Consider the following 17,493-nt stretch of genomic DNA (forward strand, 5'->3'; position numbering starts at 1 on the left):
TCATGAATTGCTTCTATTTTAGGTTGCTTTGGAAGTGTCTGCTAAATGCATAAATGTAAATGTAGTAGTACTGTAAACATATTTTCCTTTTACCTGGTCAAGGAAGTTTTCTTTCAGAAAAAAAGGAAACCCTTTTCAACACTATCTCAAGGACCCTGGTTTATTTTTAGCCCTACTTGTACTTTAAATAAAAAAGGAAGACCCTCCATGCGCCAACATTGCCCTTAGAGAAAGTAGGACGCAGGAAAATGATATACAATGGAAACCACAAGGTCAGAGATGTATGTGTGTGTGTATAGTAAGAACTAAGAAGTCCTTGGAAAAAAGTGCCCAAATGCATCCAGGTTGTAATGATCTTGTCATGCTAATGCTGTCTGCTGGGCTGGTTTCTGAGTGAACACCGTTAAGGGATGTGGCTTGAAGTGATAAGGGATCTGGGGAGAAGCAGTGACAGTCCTGACTGTACCATCTGCTGAGCTCTGCTCAGGGCTCAGCCCTACAACACACCGTAACATGGCCCTCATCTCAGATACGTGCTCCCGCTGCAATGATGGACAGATTGTGAGGGGGACAGAAGAGAGGGACTCAAGATAACGGAAAGGGTTAAATAAAAACGAACAATAAAGGCATTTTATGAGTGAAAAAAGCATGGGTGTGTCTCAGTCCACTCCCTAGTTTAGTAATACTGCTCAGGGAATGAGTTGTTTAGGGCTGTGGCAATGACAAAACCATTCCACAGCACTAAATAATTCACTCCCAAAAAAATCCCAAGTTTTCTATGCTCTGTCTACTCTGGCCGCAAGCATCGTGTCACATCAAAAACAAAAAGAACCCTACAGTGGATGTGTTGCATTCTATTTCTGATGTGCTTACAATATGTTACTTCTAACAACAGGACAAAATGTTGAGGAATGTCTGTGAATTCAATCCAATTTCAGAATCTGACAGATTTGTTATATGAACATAGCTTGGCTAACGCCAGACCCAATTCTCGTTGAGACTTGGGTCTGGGAACCACATGTTCATTTTCTCGTATTTGAGGCGTGGTTTACGAATGTGCCAGCGCCGTTTATTGGGTGCTAAGAATGTCTATCAAATGCGCATAGCCAATCGTTTCCATTATACCAGATGACGTATGTAGAGAAATGGTTTAACGCCAAACGCTGCTCTTTTTTCTAAATAAAATTGCGATCTAAACTACTTAGAACAATATCTAAGGCTGCATCAAAAGGTAGCTTCGCGTCTGCTGCCATGTTGACTACATAGATATAAACAAACTGCTTAGTTGTGTTGCAAAGATGTCGTCATCGTCTTGCTGCTCCCTCCCCGTTCTGTGATTGGTTCCCTAAACGAGGCGAAAATCAGGTCCATGGTTTCCAGACTGCCTTTCAGCGAGAATAAAATCGCGCTGAGCAAAGGCAGTCTGGGGAAACCCAGGCTAATATGAACACTAAACTGCAATCTGATTCACATATTTCTTTGCATTGTATTCTGAACAAAACAGTGCCCAGCCGCCGCATTTAGACTGAAGAAAGTCACCACAATAATGTCACCAGAGCTACTGTACGTCATTTCACCCTGATGACATATATGTCAGAAGAGCTTTAAAAATAAAAAATAGTAAATATTTAGTCTTGCAGGGCTTCGTTTCCTAAAAGCATTGTATGCCTATTATGTAGATGTGGTGCCAATGAATTCTGCAATCTAACTGTAGGCTTACAATGGTTTGGAAACACAGCCCTGTTTGTACGTAAATAAAAATACACATGCGTAAGACGTAAAAGGCATGTGTGCAAGGTATGAATCTGATGGAGAAAATAGACAGATTCAATTGTTTTTTTTCTTACTGATAAAATAATTCCATGTCTACACCACTTCTTCCAATCCAATCGGAATTCTCTTTGGATCAAACTCAACTTTTGAGCCAACAATCTGATTACTAATGGATTATTTGCATATAAACGTTATTTACCGTAATATTTTCGGAAAGTTTCAAGTTTTGTTGTGCAACGCAGTATAAGCTATTTTCTGTGAATTTGCGAGACTTCCTGTTCATTAGCAATTCATTAGAATAATAACAAAGTGCAGTAAATAAAACTATTGTGCTACAAGCAAGTGTGTTTTAATTACAACAATACATTAAAATAATTGGTAAGACATGCCAGTTTGCTATATCAAGCAGCATAAAGAGCTGTTTTGTAGCTAAAAATAACACAAACACACATATGACACTGCAAGCCAGATACATTCAATTTACAAAACCCTGTGCCTGTTCTTACATTAAAAATAAGGTGGATAGACAGCATATAGTCATATGGTCTTATAGTTGGACTAGAGTTGTATAACTTTGGGGTTTATATGTTCTACATCTTTTCGTGGATTAATGGATGTGTGTGCATGATAGCGTAGAGCCATCTTCTATCTGGAGGACTGTGTTTCAGGATGTCCTGCTGAGCGGACCGTCTGCTTTGCTGTCAGACTGCAGTGTGCCAGTGTGTGAAAGCCGGTTGTAAAGCAGGCGCCCCTCTGATTGTGTGTGTAAGCATTAGTTAGAAATGTAATGTTGCGCTTCATGATGGGGTGTACTGCTGATGAGCCTGAACTTGTTTCCTACGTAGAGGCATTAAACTGTGACAGTTTCTGATAGATAGAGAGATACAGATAAAGAGAGAAAGAGAGAAAGCGAGACAGCTGAAGGATAATTAGTCTGATTCTCAGATAGCATAATGAGTTGAGATCATCAAATCTGCATAATGAGAATAATTCACCCTTATCTCTATATGTTCATTCTAATGACTTCTTTATTTCTCTCTCTCTATCTCTCTCTCTCTTTAAATCTCAGAACACTTTGAGACATATTAATGGGGTAATATGTGACACTTTTTACTTAACTTGTCCTCTAGACTAAGAAATAGATGAGGTAAACACACTTAATTATATTCCAGAAATCTATGTATAAACAAAAATTATAATAATCAATTAAATACTAAATTGATCCTTTGAAATTTTAAGTAAAACTTAATTTATTTACTTTCAGAAAAGCACGATGAACTATTCCTAGAATGTGTAATTATTTTATTTATATATATATATATATATATATATATATATAATAATTATCCTGCAAAAGAGTTTATGAAACTAACCTGATATATAAAGTTATTACCAAAAGGTTTTTGTGACTTAACTTGGAGTATAGTGAACATAATTTGGAAATATATTTAATATATTCCTCCAGACTATATTCTCGAAAAGAGGGTGACTCAACTTACCCACTGACACATCCCACTCTCCCTAGGCATGTGTGTATAATGTGTACATGTCAGAGGACATTGGTACATCCTGAAGGGTCTGAGATGAAGCTAAATGTGAGCAGAGTGCTGGTCTGATCACAAACAGGCCTCGCTAAGAGACTAATATACACAGGAGACAGGAAGATTCGCCTCAGCGTGTCTATTAAGTTTCACTAATGCACACTGCATGCCGTCACACTGCAGGATCACTTGAGATGGTACACAGATAATTACAGAATGCATCTATCAGTGGCCAGTACAGTCTCATATTGACCTGTAACTGGCAGGCCACCATGTGGCTCTTTTGAGTGGTTCAGATCTCTGTGGGGTTGAATTTGGAGAGCATACGGAGCATTGGAGAGTCATTCAGCTTTAATGGCAAATACTTATAACCTAGTCATACTTACCTAAACCAAGGAGAAAACATCCATGTACATGAGATACACGAACACATAATGTTTAAATAATACATCAGAATTTCGTTTGGTCAAAGCATTAGCCCATCAAATCCACATGACTTATACATGCGGATGAAATCAGTTCAAAAACCAAGAGTGAAACGTCCACTCTGATATTTGGTTTGAATTGGAATTATTAATAACATACATCCATTTTTAAAGTCACAAATCACTGCAAGTGTAGGACTGTGAACGTGTGCACACGTGGCATTTAATCCAGTTTAACAAGATTTCAGCACTCCTGTTTTGAAACTAATTAAAAATACGTCAGTATTTGATAAAGAGGAAGTGTGATATTTGACGGCATGTTCAGCTGTCTCTCTGTTTCGCTCTCGTTGAAGAGTTGCTGAGAGTTTGAGTATTTCTTTTTATAGCTCTTAATAATTCAACTCATCTGATTCTTAAAACCAAAGCGGCTCTCCACAATCTATGTGTTTGTGAGATGTGAGTGCATGCAAGCAGGTCACAAGAGAGTATACACTAGAGGAATGTTTTCAATACCCCATTTCATGATCGGAGTTAGATGGCCATCTGTCCTGTCCCAAGAGTCGTCCTTATTTAGCCCCCACTATGCCCCAGCAAATACACTCCCCCGGCCTCTGACAGAATCCATATCTGGTGACCCCAACCATTTGTTGAAGACTGCAGATATGCAGGAATTAACAGAATTGTGTCACACAGAATGAGCAGAATGCAATAAGATGTATAGTTGAGATCTGTATCAGATGTACTATATTTTGAATTATAACCTGCCGTATTAGGATATGCTGCTTAGTCAGATATGCTATGTTTGATCTCATGCAAATGGAAATTAAGCTGTGAGTGAAAGAAATACTGTCCATTGAATGTTGAATAGTCAGAAGTTCCAAGAAAATCAGAATTTTTCAATTTTCATGACAAATGCTTTTTCAATCCCCTGAAAATCAGTGACAAGACATATTTCAGATGAATACATCAGAATACATCATACATCAGATGAATGATACACACCTATTTTTTGTCCATTTTACTTCCAATTAAATGTCTACCAAACAATGGAAATTTTCACAAAGATATATAAGATATAAAGATATATTCATAAAGATAAGAAATATCTTTAATGTTATATATATATATATATAACGTTACAATTTAAATATTTATTATTTAATAATTAAAAAAGGTCTGATTAAAAAATGACAGGATTAAATTATGGATTAGGATTAACCAAGGTTCCAAGCATGTATGCCTTTCCTTTTTCTGTGGAACATTAAAACATATTTTTTGTCCATACAATGAATGTACAATACAATGGAAGTTAATGGTGACCAAAACAGTTTGGTTACCAACATTCTTCAAAATATACTTTTTCGTGTTCCACAGAAGAAATAGTGTTACGCAGGTTAATGAGTAAATTATGACAGAATTTTCTGAAATATCCCTTTATTTAAAAAATACTTTTCAAAATTCAGATAACCGACCCATCATTAAAGGTTTTCAAAGACTTCTAAAACGATTTGTTGTGATCTCGCTCCCTCCCTCAATGTTAAGTTTAACTAAACTAAAATTGCTAACCAAAATACAAAACACAATAAATGTCAAAACTAGTGAATCCTGAGCACTATCTTATCTTAATAAGTTCAATAAACGCAATCCCATTGCATTTCTCACTCATTCCGAGAGTCTCGCGGTTCTGTTCTACAGAGCTATACCACATGTTGAGCTGTATTGCACGAAGTACAGAGCCGCTTTGAGTCGTGGATTAAATGAAGTTGCGCTGTGTGGAAATGCGGAGCTTTCTCTGTTGCATGCTGCTCTGAATATTGCAGAGAAGCCCTTAATGCTGACAGAGCCAGGTCTCACAGGGAGGCTGTGTCATCGCCTCACACTGAATTACACCCTCACCGCCTGAGGGGAGAGCGACAGAAGCGGAGCTCTTGCCTTCATTCTCTAAAGCCTTCCTTCCTTTTGTCTTACTCCTGAATGACAGCCTGGGGAAAGTTGGCAGGGAGGGGGTGGAAAGCAAGCGTTTGAGGTGTCTCCTGCTATCACCAGCGCTGCTGTAATGGTGTTGTCATAGAGGGGTGTAACGTGGAGGAAAGCACTTATACTAAGAACAACTAATGAGACCTACTGTGGTTCGCGAGCACTGAGACTTGACGATTGCTTTTTCAACACATAACATGCGTATTTTCCATGGAAAAATTGCTTTCTTTCCTCATTTCACCTCTCCGCAACCTTTCCCGCTTTATTTTGATTTCAACTCTGCACAACCTCATATTCCAGAGCGTGTTAATCTTCAATTAATGCCCACGGCTATGTTTCAGTTGGCCTGAACCAATCTTTCCTTTTAATTACAGATTCTCTGACCATTCTCGTTGAACGCTTCAAGGCAACTTAACCAATTCTGTACAAGTATGGATAAATCCTCGCTGTTCAGGAGGCCTGGAGTTCAACCCAAAGCTGCATCGCTCCACACTGAGAGTGCTAGATTGAGTAATTCCCCATGAGTGTTTACCCGGTGCACTAATTACCTCAGCTAAGTCTGTTCTGGTTATGGTCTTCCAAGGATCATGGCTACTTTGGGGTTTGTACTTGGTAATGAGACTCAGTCCAAAAAGCTGCCTTCCTGCCAAAGCAACGTTTTATTAGGCTGTAAAGTTCTCCTTGTGGTGTGTTCACACGCTCACTGCTATTAAGGCTTGTAAACAGAGTGAGAGAGAAAATGAGCGTGTGAATGCGTGTGTGTTTTCTCTTTCCGAATGCCATTTGAGGGGTTTTTAGTAGCGCTGGTTTCGGCTCCTCACTGAGCGCTCATCTGTTCTCTAGCTGTGCTTTTGCATGCTATAGTACAAAGAAAACGATTAAATCTGGTAGAAATCACCGATTATTCTTCATCTTTTGAGGCAATTAGCGGCTGCTTGTCGATGTCATGTCATGTGTCTGCCGTAGTGAAGTTTGAACTGAGAGAGGTGGATAGAAATGTATTGTACAGTCATTTTGCAATGGGTCCCTGTGTATCTGTAGGCCAAAATTGTGCACAAAATAATAAGAAAATTATAATTATGTTGGTAATTAGGTAAAATACTTCAGTGACTAAATCTAAATATTTTTCCAATTATGTTTAATAAAAGTATTTATTTTTAACTATTGTCCCTAAGGAAATTACAATGACTAACAATTGACATTTCAACATGTCGACGCAGTGAACACACAGCAACTCTAGTGTAGCATTTAACCACAGTCTCAAACATTTCTGGCAAGATAGAAAAAGGAACATTGCACATAGAGAGCTCTCTTAAGAGCCCAGGACATTAAAAGAGAAGTTCATTATAGATAATCTAGTATCATCTCCATTTTAATCAGGTTGTTGATGGCATAGTTTAACCAAACAAATGGGATGATAAACTCTGATATGAGTTTTCTTAAAATATCAAAGCCACATGACTAAGAGAGAATCATCTCACAATAAGTGAGGAACCTGCCTTTTTCATCGTGGTCCTTCTTATCATTGCATCTTATTTTATTAGTTATTTAGTTAATAACTAAACAAAATTATTAGACATTTTCGAATAATATACAATTTATTTAAATTTACAAATAATTTAGTTTCCCTTTAGTTAATGTATTAATTTTCCCCAGATGATTTTGCATGGACGTATCCTCATTCTGTTCAAGCAAAACTGTTCGCAATACAATAGCTTTATTCTGAATTAAAAACAAGTTGTCACATTAAAACCGAACCTGGTAGAGAGAAAAGGAGCGAGAAACGCTTCTAGCTAATTGCTATAATCACACTCTTCCTCAATCCTGTATAATTTCGTTTAACTATACGCACACACTTTGTTCAGAGCCTGTGCAACTCCTCTGCAACACCGTGTAGACGCGGTAAACAAGTTAACTTAGTATTAAAACTTAAAAATAGAGCAAAACTCTAAATTAAGCCTTTGCTTAAATGAATGAGAGCACAGTCTACTGCATCTCCTCTATATGTTTAAAGGGATATCAAACCTGTTAGATTTTCTTTATTCTGTGAAACACAAAAATACATTTTTACTTTCCCAGTGGGATCCAATGCTGTTTTGGACCCTACTGACTTTCATTGTATCAGCGAAAACAGTTAAACATAGAATATCTTTATGTGTGTGTGTGTTCCACAGAAGAAAGAAAGTCATACAGGATTGAAATGACATTGGGGTGAGTAAATAATGACAGATTTTGATTTTATTTTGGCTGGACTATCCCTTTAAGGTTAAACTACTTCATCCTAAGGGAGCCCTGATCTATAAAACATGCCTCTTGTTGAGTTATGGGGAAATAATTTTTCAGTCAATCAAACATTGATCTGAATTGATCTGTCTCTTTCCTTCAGTACCCATCCCTCCTTTTGTCACTAAGAGACAGATGTCTGTCTTTAGTAGACCAGCTGTGTGTCTGTGCTCACTCTCTACACTCATTGTGGAACCTTAAACCTCCTTAATCGCTCACTCGAAACCTTGTTTCCTGGGGGAGAGAAGTAGAGAAAAGAAGTTATTGATTTTTTTTTTTTTTACTCTTTACTGAGGAAGCAGCAATAGATGTGGGGAGGGGAGTTAGTTTCTAGGAAGTTATCATGTCATGTTATTCGAACAATCATAAAGAAAAATGGAGGAAAAAACTTGCACACACATATGCAGAACTTATAATATATAAATTGGAAATAATGCAATACTCTCCTGAGAACTAAGTTACAACCCTCGGTTATTGTGATCTCAAATTTGTTACAGAAATTATTAAAATGCAGCTGTGATTAAAATTCAACTGGGGACCTCTTTCTTCATTTCTTTATTTCTTTATTTATTGTAATTTCTCAAGCCAGTGCACCGAAAAACAACTAAATTATGTTTCCTTTTTTCCTTTTTCAATCAAATTAAAATACTCATTCCAACATTAGAGGAAAGAGATGATTCGCTGGCTTGTCTCCCTGGTGACTGGAGTATAATTTGTCATGAAAAATTCTGCCGGCATTAGTAAAGACACAAATTACCGGCAAACATCATCAAACTGATTTTCCAGTCCTCTCGTTCTGTCTTATCTCGCCTCTGCTGAGTTATGGAATTAGAAGCAGAAAGTTGTGTTTCCAGAGTTCAGTGAGTGAGTCAGAGTTCAGTGAGTGAGTCATGGGATTTTACCTAGAGCAGAGTTGGCAGGTCACCTGTAAACCCACCCAGACCTCGATGTCTCCTTTCCGCCCATGTTATCTCCTCTTCTCCCTTTCCTCTCTTGTCCGCCCTCTTTTCCCTAATAATTTCAGAGGTGAGATGTGCTATTAGCACTGAAATCATGAACAATATCCTTCCGAGAAGACATCATAATTATAACGGCTGGATTCATTTTGATTGTGGCAATTGGGTTGATTATGCCATCGTGGAGATTACAGGAAATTACCGTATGCCTCTGCACCTCCTTGTGATGTGTAATTAGGAGATTTTTACCTTTTAATTTTTACAGCACTGATTTCTGTGTATTAACAGTGACCACTAATTATCCTCTAGATGACTTTCAAATGCTGAACCTGTGATAGGAGACAGCTGGTGAAGATGCAATAGGTCTTTTAAGCACTCAAAATGCTTTTCAACTACATTTACAACTATATATATATATTTACATTTATTATGAATATACCTTTTTTGTAATATTTATTAATTTCCTTATGTCTTTACTTTTTTAAATCATTTTAAAGTACCTTTGCTAAATAAAATTACCATTATTATTAATAATGTTATTTTAATTACTTACCCCAAATTATGTGACTCTGAAGACTGAAATAATGGCTGCTGAAATTTCAGTCTTCGTCATCAAAGGAATAGTTTACATTTTTAAATATATTACAACAGAAACCAGTTGTAATAATTGTAATAATATTTTACAGTATTACTGTTTTTTTTCTGTGTTTTTGATCAAATCAATGCAGCCTTGGTGAGATAAAGAAACTACTTTCAAAAACATTAGAAAACCTTAATGTGTCTGTATATATATAGCTATAAATGGAGTTAAGACTTCCTGTAGGCCATTGAAAAAAGTTCATTAAAGTAGTCAGTCTGGGATTGCATTCCCCCTTGCTATGCCAAGCATTCCCTCAATGCACAGTTTATAATTAGAGTAGCATTTCCAACTTGGGGTTATTTCAGAGCCAGCCGCTGGTCTCTGGACACTGTGTCTGTTTGGAGAATGTCAGTGTGGATAAAGATATGTGCACATCAAAACACTGTGTTGTAGCCTATGGAAAGTAGAGCGGGATTATCACCAACTGCTCTGCTGCCTCTGGACTTCCAGAAAGACAAACTCTTTCTCTAGCTAATTCTGCCCTGGCACCAGCTGCCACTGCCAAAACACCTCCTCAGGAAGGTCTTTTCCTCTGTGCGCAAGTGTCTGTGTGCTGATGGCAGTTGCTTTATGTAAAAAGAAAAAAGAAAAAACGTAATGCTTAGATTTCATGTTGACTTTAAGACTTCTGCTTTAATCCTGCTCGCCTATGCAAGTGCTCAGAACTTTGTATAGCTTTTCATTGCCCAGTCCAGTTTGTTGATCCTGAAGAGAGATCACAGATTGTCTCAGTCTGGTCCCTACTGGAGACACAGTGCTCATCTGAGCCCCTGCTGGCAGAGCTAGCTGTGGTTATAGCTTCTAATTACTCTCAGGAGAGCGCCATTGTTGTAAAGGGAGATGAGAGCAGATATCCCAAGGCTCCCTGCTAGATCTCTCCAAGAGTACATTTAAATAAAGATCACGCTCCAAGTTCAAATAAATCACATGCGCATTTTGTATTGCTGAACGCTGAGCATGGCACATTACAGTATTTCCTTCTTATGTGCACCCACAGCCCCATAAGTAGTTTCAAGTTCACCATCAACTCAAAGCAGAAATTAAACTGGATATCATTATTTTTTTAATATTAATCAAGTCATTAATATTAATAAAGTTAAAAATGTTACACATTCTCCACACAAATATATAAAATTGAGTTAGCTACGCTAGCTACTAGATCCAAAATTACATTAATTCAATATATATATATATCCAATGATGTATATTACAATTGAATCAGAGTTACAAAACAATTTTTAAATGAATGAACAATCCCAATTAGGTTGAAAACATCAGTCTTGAACTGATAAATTAACACTAAATTAAATAATAATAAAAAAGACTACTCGAGCCGAGTCAACTATATTAACTATATATTCCGCTATAAAAATTCACATTCACTCAAATCCGTGAATCTGTTTACAAGAACTGTCCAAATGAAATGATTCACTAGAATGAACTGGACTTTGTATAAGAGAGAAAGGACTGTTCTGACTTTCAGCAGAACACATGGAAAGAACAATTAAGGATGAACAGATTCACTAGACTGACTCTCTCTCTCTCTCTCTATCATATGTAGCGAAATACTGGGAAAAGTACTTTATAGTGAAAAAATCTAAATCTTTTCAAGTACCCTCTGGGATACACACACCCCAGGTGTAGCTCAAGTAAATTAACCAGTACCTGACCGGTACAACAGCGATATCTCAAAGTTCAGCAGTCAATAAAACAGATGAATATTATCTAGACCCAACACATGTCTAACAGCGTTGATGCAGGTAAATCTGGTTAGATGCGTGTCTGTATTGAGAGGCTAGTTTTGCACAGTGATGATCTTCCACCTTGAATGTGCCGCAGGCTTGATGCTGATTATATGAGACTGGCATCAGTACCCGTCTTCATCTGTTTTTGAAGTCTGGTTCTCTTTAAATCAATAAGATCAGCTCGGGGCAAGGACACACTCACCCTGTCTCAGATCATCCTAAACACAGCTGACCAACTGCAAATGCCGCCATCACTGGGTCTGCTAGGAGGGGATTGCGTGTGTATGAGGGAGAAGTGATAGGAATGATTTCACACCTTGCACATCACCGATGGGTGTTGCTCCATGAAGTGTTAGTTCTTTGATCTTTCTGAAGGACAAATTAAAATAGAAAATGCAATAATGACAATGATAATGACAGATTTTTTCTGAACATGGCACTATGTTTGCAGAGAAAAATGAGAGAAAAACAGATCTAAGTTTTGTTTTAGAAGCCCCTCTAAAGATGCAGATAAATCACATAACTTCCGCTAATGAGAATGCTAGGACTGGTTTCACTGCTAAAACATCAGGGAGTTTTGTTCCTCAACAAGGCAGAATGGGAGTAAAGAACGCACTCGTTTTCAAATGCAGTAATATGCAACATAAACTCTCTCAAAGTGCATTAAAAGAAAGCGATCAATTGCAGCGTCAAATTAAGATGCAGAAGTTTTCAAAGAAACTTTATTTTTAATTTGTCCATTTCTACAAGTCCAACTCGTGGCCAGCAGCTAAAGAGGCCCAAGAATAGACAAAGGATCGCCATTCTGTGTAATGAGGTAAAAAAAGTGCCATTTATATCACAAAGAGTGGTGTGAACAAATGGAGCAAGTTGTTTGTGTCTCAAACCTGATTATGCACCCCATGGTCTAATGGTTTATTTTTTCTTGCCGTACGTGCCTCTGGAGCTCTCTCAGTATTAGACTCTGTCCTGCTTTCAAGCCCCAGCACAGATGTTACAGTCTAATTAAACAGAAGCTCACTGTTGCTGCATTCACTGTGAGCAACCAGGCAGAGGGTGAGCAAGAGAGCGAGAGAGAGAGAGAGATTTGGATGGTTTTTGACCCTGTGGTGGTTATGAAATATTCATCTGACCAGAGCCTTTTAAGATTTTTTAAAGTATGAGGTCTTACGTTTTAAGTATCAATTTAAGGTCTGTCAGATCTACTTTCCTCGGCCGTTTGATGAATGTCTGTCAAGATAGAGAGTAAGAGAATAGAGAGAAAATGAGAGAGAGATAAAACAACAATTGAAATAACAATGGAAGCAGATATTGTCCAGGTTAGAGAAAAAGAACAACAAATAACAAAAACTAAACTACTAACCACAAAGCAAAAATGCAATGTAACAAAGCAAAAAATAAAAAAATTATAATATATAACATATAGCTAAATTTAACTAGTTTTTAAGTTAACCTAAGCAAAAAGCAAAATGATTGGATTACTATAATTACTCTCTCTAAAAAAAATTGCATTACTTAATAATTTCTAAATCCCATATCAAGACTACCGTGTATTGTGTAAGATGAACAATACAAGTAGACATGTAACTGCTCTTTTAACTTTCAAATAAATAATATAATAATTGCATAAATTATTCTTGAACTGAATTATTTAAAGTGAGGTTACATTATAAACATACATTTTCACACGTTGAAAGTTAAATGTTGATGCTAAACCCACTATTGTTTTATAAAAAATTAAAGTCTGTACAAGCAATTACATCAGAAGTAACTGTAATTAAATGACAGATAAATTAAGAGTAACGACTTTCCTTTTTCAAGGGAAAAGTAATTAAATTACAGTAATTAAGTAGTAATGCATTACACCCAACACTGCTCATGGGCAAAGCATTGTCAACTCCCAATCTCTAAAAGACACACACACACACTCATGCACGCACGCACACACACACACACACCAAACTGACCTTTTGTCCAAAAAAATCTCAGTTGTTTGATGTATGTCATTATTATTTTACTGCTGTTGATAACATGTTTCATATTTACGACTCTTGATCGGGCTACCTCTGACGGACGGTATACCCGCAATAGCCAGTAAGAGCGAGCAAGCTTCACCAACCGGATGTAGCATGCTTTTATAGCTGAAAAATGGCAGCCACAATGCCACAAAAGTGGAATATTGAGAAAGATCATAGTCTTTTTCTCATTTTTTGTCTTTTGCTGCAAAACAGAATGCACACAGCCTGCTGACGACGCTAATCGTCCTCCATATTTGTTTTTCTTCTAAAGTCACGTTTGATCGCGCAAGTTCTGTGAGATCTCGTGTATGTAGAATTGCCATTGTGAAATCGTTATTGCAATCGGCAGGAGTAACGCGGTCTGGCTGAATCTTCGAGTGTGTGCCTTTGGAGGATTATAATGTTAAAAATAGGTTGAAAATGTCCCTATGTCTGTGGTATCCCACAGTTTAAAAATTGGTTAAGATTTGAAAATTGTCTAGTGCGTCCCAGGCCCAAGCCAACTTTGTGAGTCTGTGTTTGCAGGAGAGAAAGCGAGAGAGAGAGAGAAAGGAGGAGGTGGTGGAGGAGGATAAGGATCTTGAATTATGAAGATTTTAAAAGATGTAAAATGCATTAGATATGTTAGAAGCATCTCCCTTAAGCTGGAGTCTTTGTGTGGTTTGAAAAGTTCCTTTATTTTTACTTCTTTTATTTTTTTACCGGACTATTTAGTGCTGGTTTTCTGAGTTTTATGCATATTGCCCACAGCTTTCTCAAACGCTCTGCCAACACTCTCTTTAATAATGTGGCCACATACAGCAGTTAATTGAACAAAATAATTTCCAAGCTGAAAAAACCTACAAATATCCTGTTTTGTTTTTCCGCTCCCAACTAAATTTGCATGTATATATTCTTATATGAGTGTGTGCGTGTGTGTGACTGTGGCCTTTACGGAGGGCTATTTTTTTTCCAGCTCTCCTTTGAGAAGCATGACAGCAGACCTTTAAAGACTGAGGGAGAGAGAGAGAGAGAGAGAGAGAGAGAGAGAGAGAGAGAGAGAGAGAGAGAGAGAGAGAGAGAGAGAGAGAGAGGGAGAGAGAGAGAGGGAGAGGGAGAAAGGGATAGGGAGAACTTGAAATTGGAGTAGAGAGAAATAGGCAGAGGTTTAAGAAAGAAGAATGAAACGAGGTGAGAGAAGGAAAGGTGGAGGATATCATAAAGGCAGAATAAATGGAGAGGTGAGGGATAGAGAACAAGGGATGATAAAGGACAGAGGGGAGGCGAGCGCTTTTGTTCATGGCACAGGACTCAGGCTTGCCAGCTGCTGCGTATGGCTCTGTAAGAAACCTGATCTCCCTTTCTCCTCCTCTCTCCTCTTGCTATTAAAATAAGGGATGAATTAACCCCACACCAACCCAGGGGGGAAGAGGAATGTGAGGGGGAGGACCGAACTTCAGGAAAGAACTTGAAAGTGTTTACATGAGTCTGTGCAAAAGCCATGTGTATATGCACTAATATTTTAGCTTCAGTACAATAGGCTCAGTCGACAGCATGGTTACAGTGAGGCAATTAATGGAAGTAATTTAAGGAGAATTTAAAAGCAGAAAAGTGAAGCTTATAATTTCATAAAAGTACTTATAACTATAATTACACTTAGTTTGGGGTCGGTAAGTTTTGAAAGATGTATCTTACGCTCACCAAGGCTGCATTTATTTGTTCAAAAATACATTAAAAAGTAATGTTGTTAAATATTGGTAAAATGTATAATTTAAGCTGCATTGAGTGGCCCCATTCACTTTCAATGTAAGTGCCTCATTGTAACCCATATTTATAGGATGAGTTGGAATAATTTTTTGTGGTCAATATGCTGTTGATTGAGCTGAACTTTCAATATTAATGTCAATATTTCAATGCCACTTACACAAAGTGCTCAAAATACAAGGAGAAATAAGCACCAATGTAGCGCAAGAAAGTAGGCCAGGTCAAGAATGTGTGTAAGAGTGGACAAAAACGGTGTGTTTTTGTGACATGTTTGTGGTTGCCATTTTTCAACTATAAAAGCATTCTGCGTCCGGTTGGTGAAGCTTGCTCGCTCTCACTGGCTATTGCGGGTATACCGTCCGTCGGAGGCAGCCCGATCAAGAGTCGTAAATATCAAACATGTTATCAACAGCAGTAAAATAATAATGACTTCACACAACTGAGGATTTTTTTTTGGACAAAAAGTCGGTTGTGTGTGTGTGTGTGTGTGTGAGTGCACTTTGTAGATATTAGTTGGGTTTTGTGGTCGGAGTGGGTGGTGAGAAGCCATATGGTAGTGTGCTCAGCCTGAGAAGAGAACCACAAAGGTGGGGGAGAGAATTGGTCCATCGCTCTGGTCATCTGGAGCTTTATCCCTCAGAGAGCACAAGCCCTAAAATGGTATTTTCCCCTTCTCTGTTCTTCTCCTTTCATCTCTCTTCTTCAATCCTTTCCTTTCCGTCGGATCTCCCTGATCCTTATTACTTTCTTATTCCTGGTAGGAGTGTGTGCTTATTACTTTCATATTCCTGGTAGGAGTGTGTGCCTGAAAGAAGGAAAGCAAGTTCTTCATCTGTCATGCCACACTCTTGGGTGAAAAGGTTACTGGGCGGGAGGTTAAGTGTGCTGTGGGGACCGTGAGTGTGTGTGAGATGGGGGTCCTTTATGGCACGCAGGATGGGTCATTTTTCCAGTCTGGAAAACAAACACTTGAGACGAGAGGATGAAATCTCTGGTCGGGGGGAGGACAACAGCTGTGACCCAAATATGATTCTCTCGATTGCTACATGCATTCGTTCAAACTCTTTACTCGTTACTGGTTTACCCCATAATATCTAGCATTTAAAGAGATAGTTCACCCAAAAATGTATATTCTGTTATCATTTACAAATCCTCATGCTGTTGAGAAAGAAGTAGATGTTCTGAAAAATAGTGTTTTATGTCCATACAATAAAAAGTCAATGATCTTCCATATAAGAAAGATAGCATGGAACATTTTAGCAAACTTTTATATGATTATAATATTCATTAATATTTTGACTTATTTTTATAATATCAGGTTTAATTTTAGATAGTTTCAGTAATTTCATCATGTGCTTTTTTAAAACATTTATTTTTATTTTTTTGTCATACAGGCGTGCACCTGAGAAGCGTCTCTCGGTAGGCAAGGGCGTGGTTAGCTGGTACCCTCTTACGTCACAGGGCCCCACAACATCCAATAGGAAAATTAAACTGCAGTAGCCACCGTTCAACCTGAAGAGGGCAGCACTCAGATGTTTTTACACCACATATTGAAGAATTAAAACACTTTATACCCAAATGTCAATGAACAGTATTAAGCCCCAGTCTTACAGATCATTAATTTAAAAAAGTTGTTTTAGGGTTTACAGTAGTTACCCTTCAAGTGGCATAGGCCACAAAAATCCAAAATGACAAAAAAATATATTATATAAATATAAGCCAGCACGCTATTAATATACACCACTATTTGCCAAATATGCCATATAAGTGCCTTATATGACTGATCCAACATTGACCCAGTTGATCAAGTAAGGCTAATTGATTTGGCATTGTAATAATGGTTACCTGTGACCAAAACATTTAGCATTTTCAGTAAAAAAACAATTAGTGGTGAATATTCAATTAAATAAATGAGCAAAGAAAGAATCACAAAAAGAGAAAGGCTATTTTGTTTCCCAAAAATGTTGAAACCCAAGTCCAAACTAAAACCTCAGCTGTTGCACATTAATATCTTGGTTTAGCAGTAACGTTCAGCCAAAGGCTCTCTATTTATGGCTTAATTTAAACATTCGGAGACAGCGTATTTACATATTTCCCATTCTTCTGCGTCTAGAGCTATGGCTGTGTCCTAACATTCTCCGTGCTGAGTGACCAGCGGTCGAGTGCTTTACAGTACTGCAGCAGTCATGGCTGAGTGCGACAGAATGAATAATAAATTATAAACTTTCCTCCACAGTAATAACAGTCCCACCATCCACTGGATTGACACAGAAACTCCAGAGAAATCTATTCGAGGAAATCCTGGAGAACTTCACCTCAGCACAATGCATTACCTGCTCAGATCTTTCCATCAGTTATGAATTAATCTCTGTGCTGTCTGCACTTCTCTTTC

This window comes from Phoxinus phoxinus (assembly GCF_949152265.1).
Source record: "Phoxinus phoxinus genome assembly, chromosome: 12".
In the NCBI taxonomy this organism is placed as follows: domain Eukaryota; kingdom Metazoa; phylum Chordata; class Actinopteri; order Cypriniformes; family Leuciscidae; genus Phoxinus; species Phoxinus phoxinus.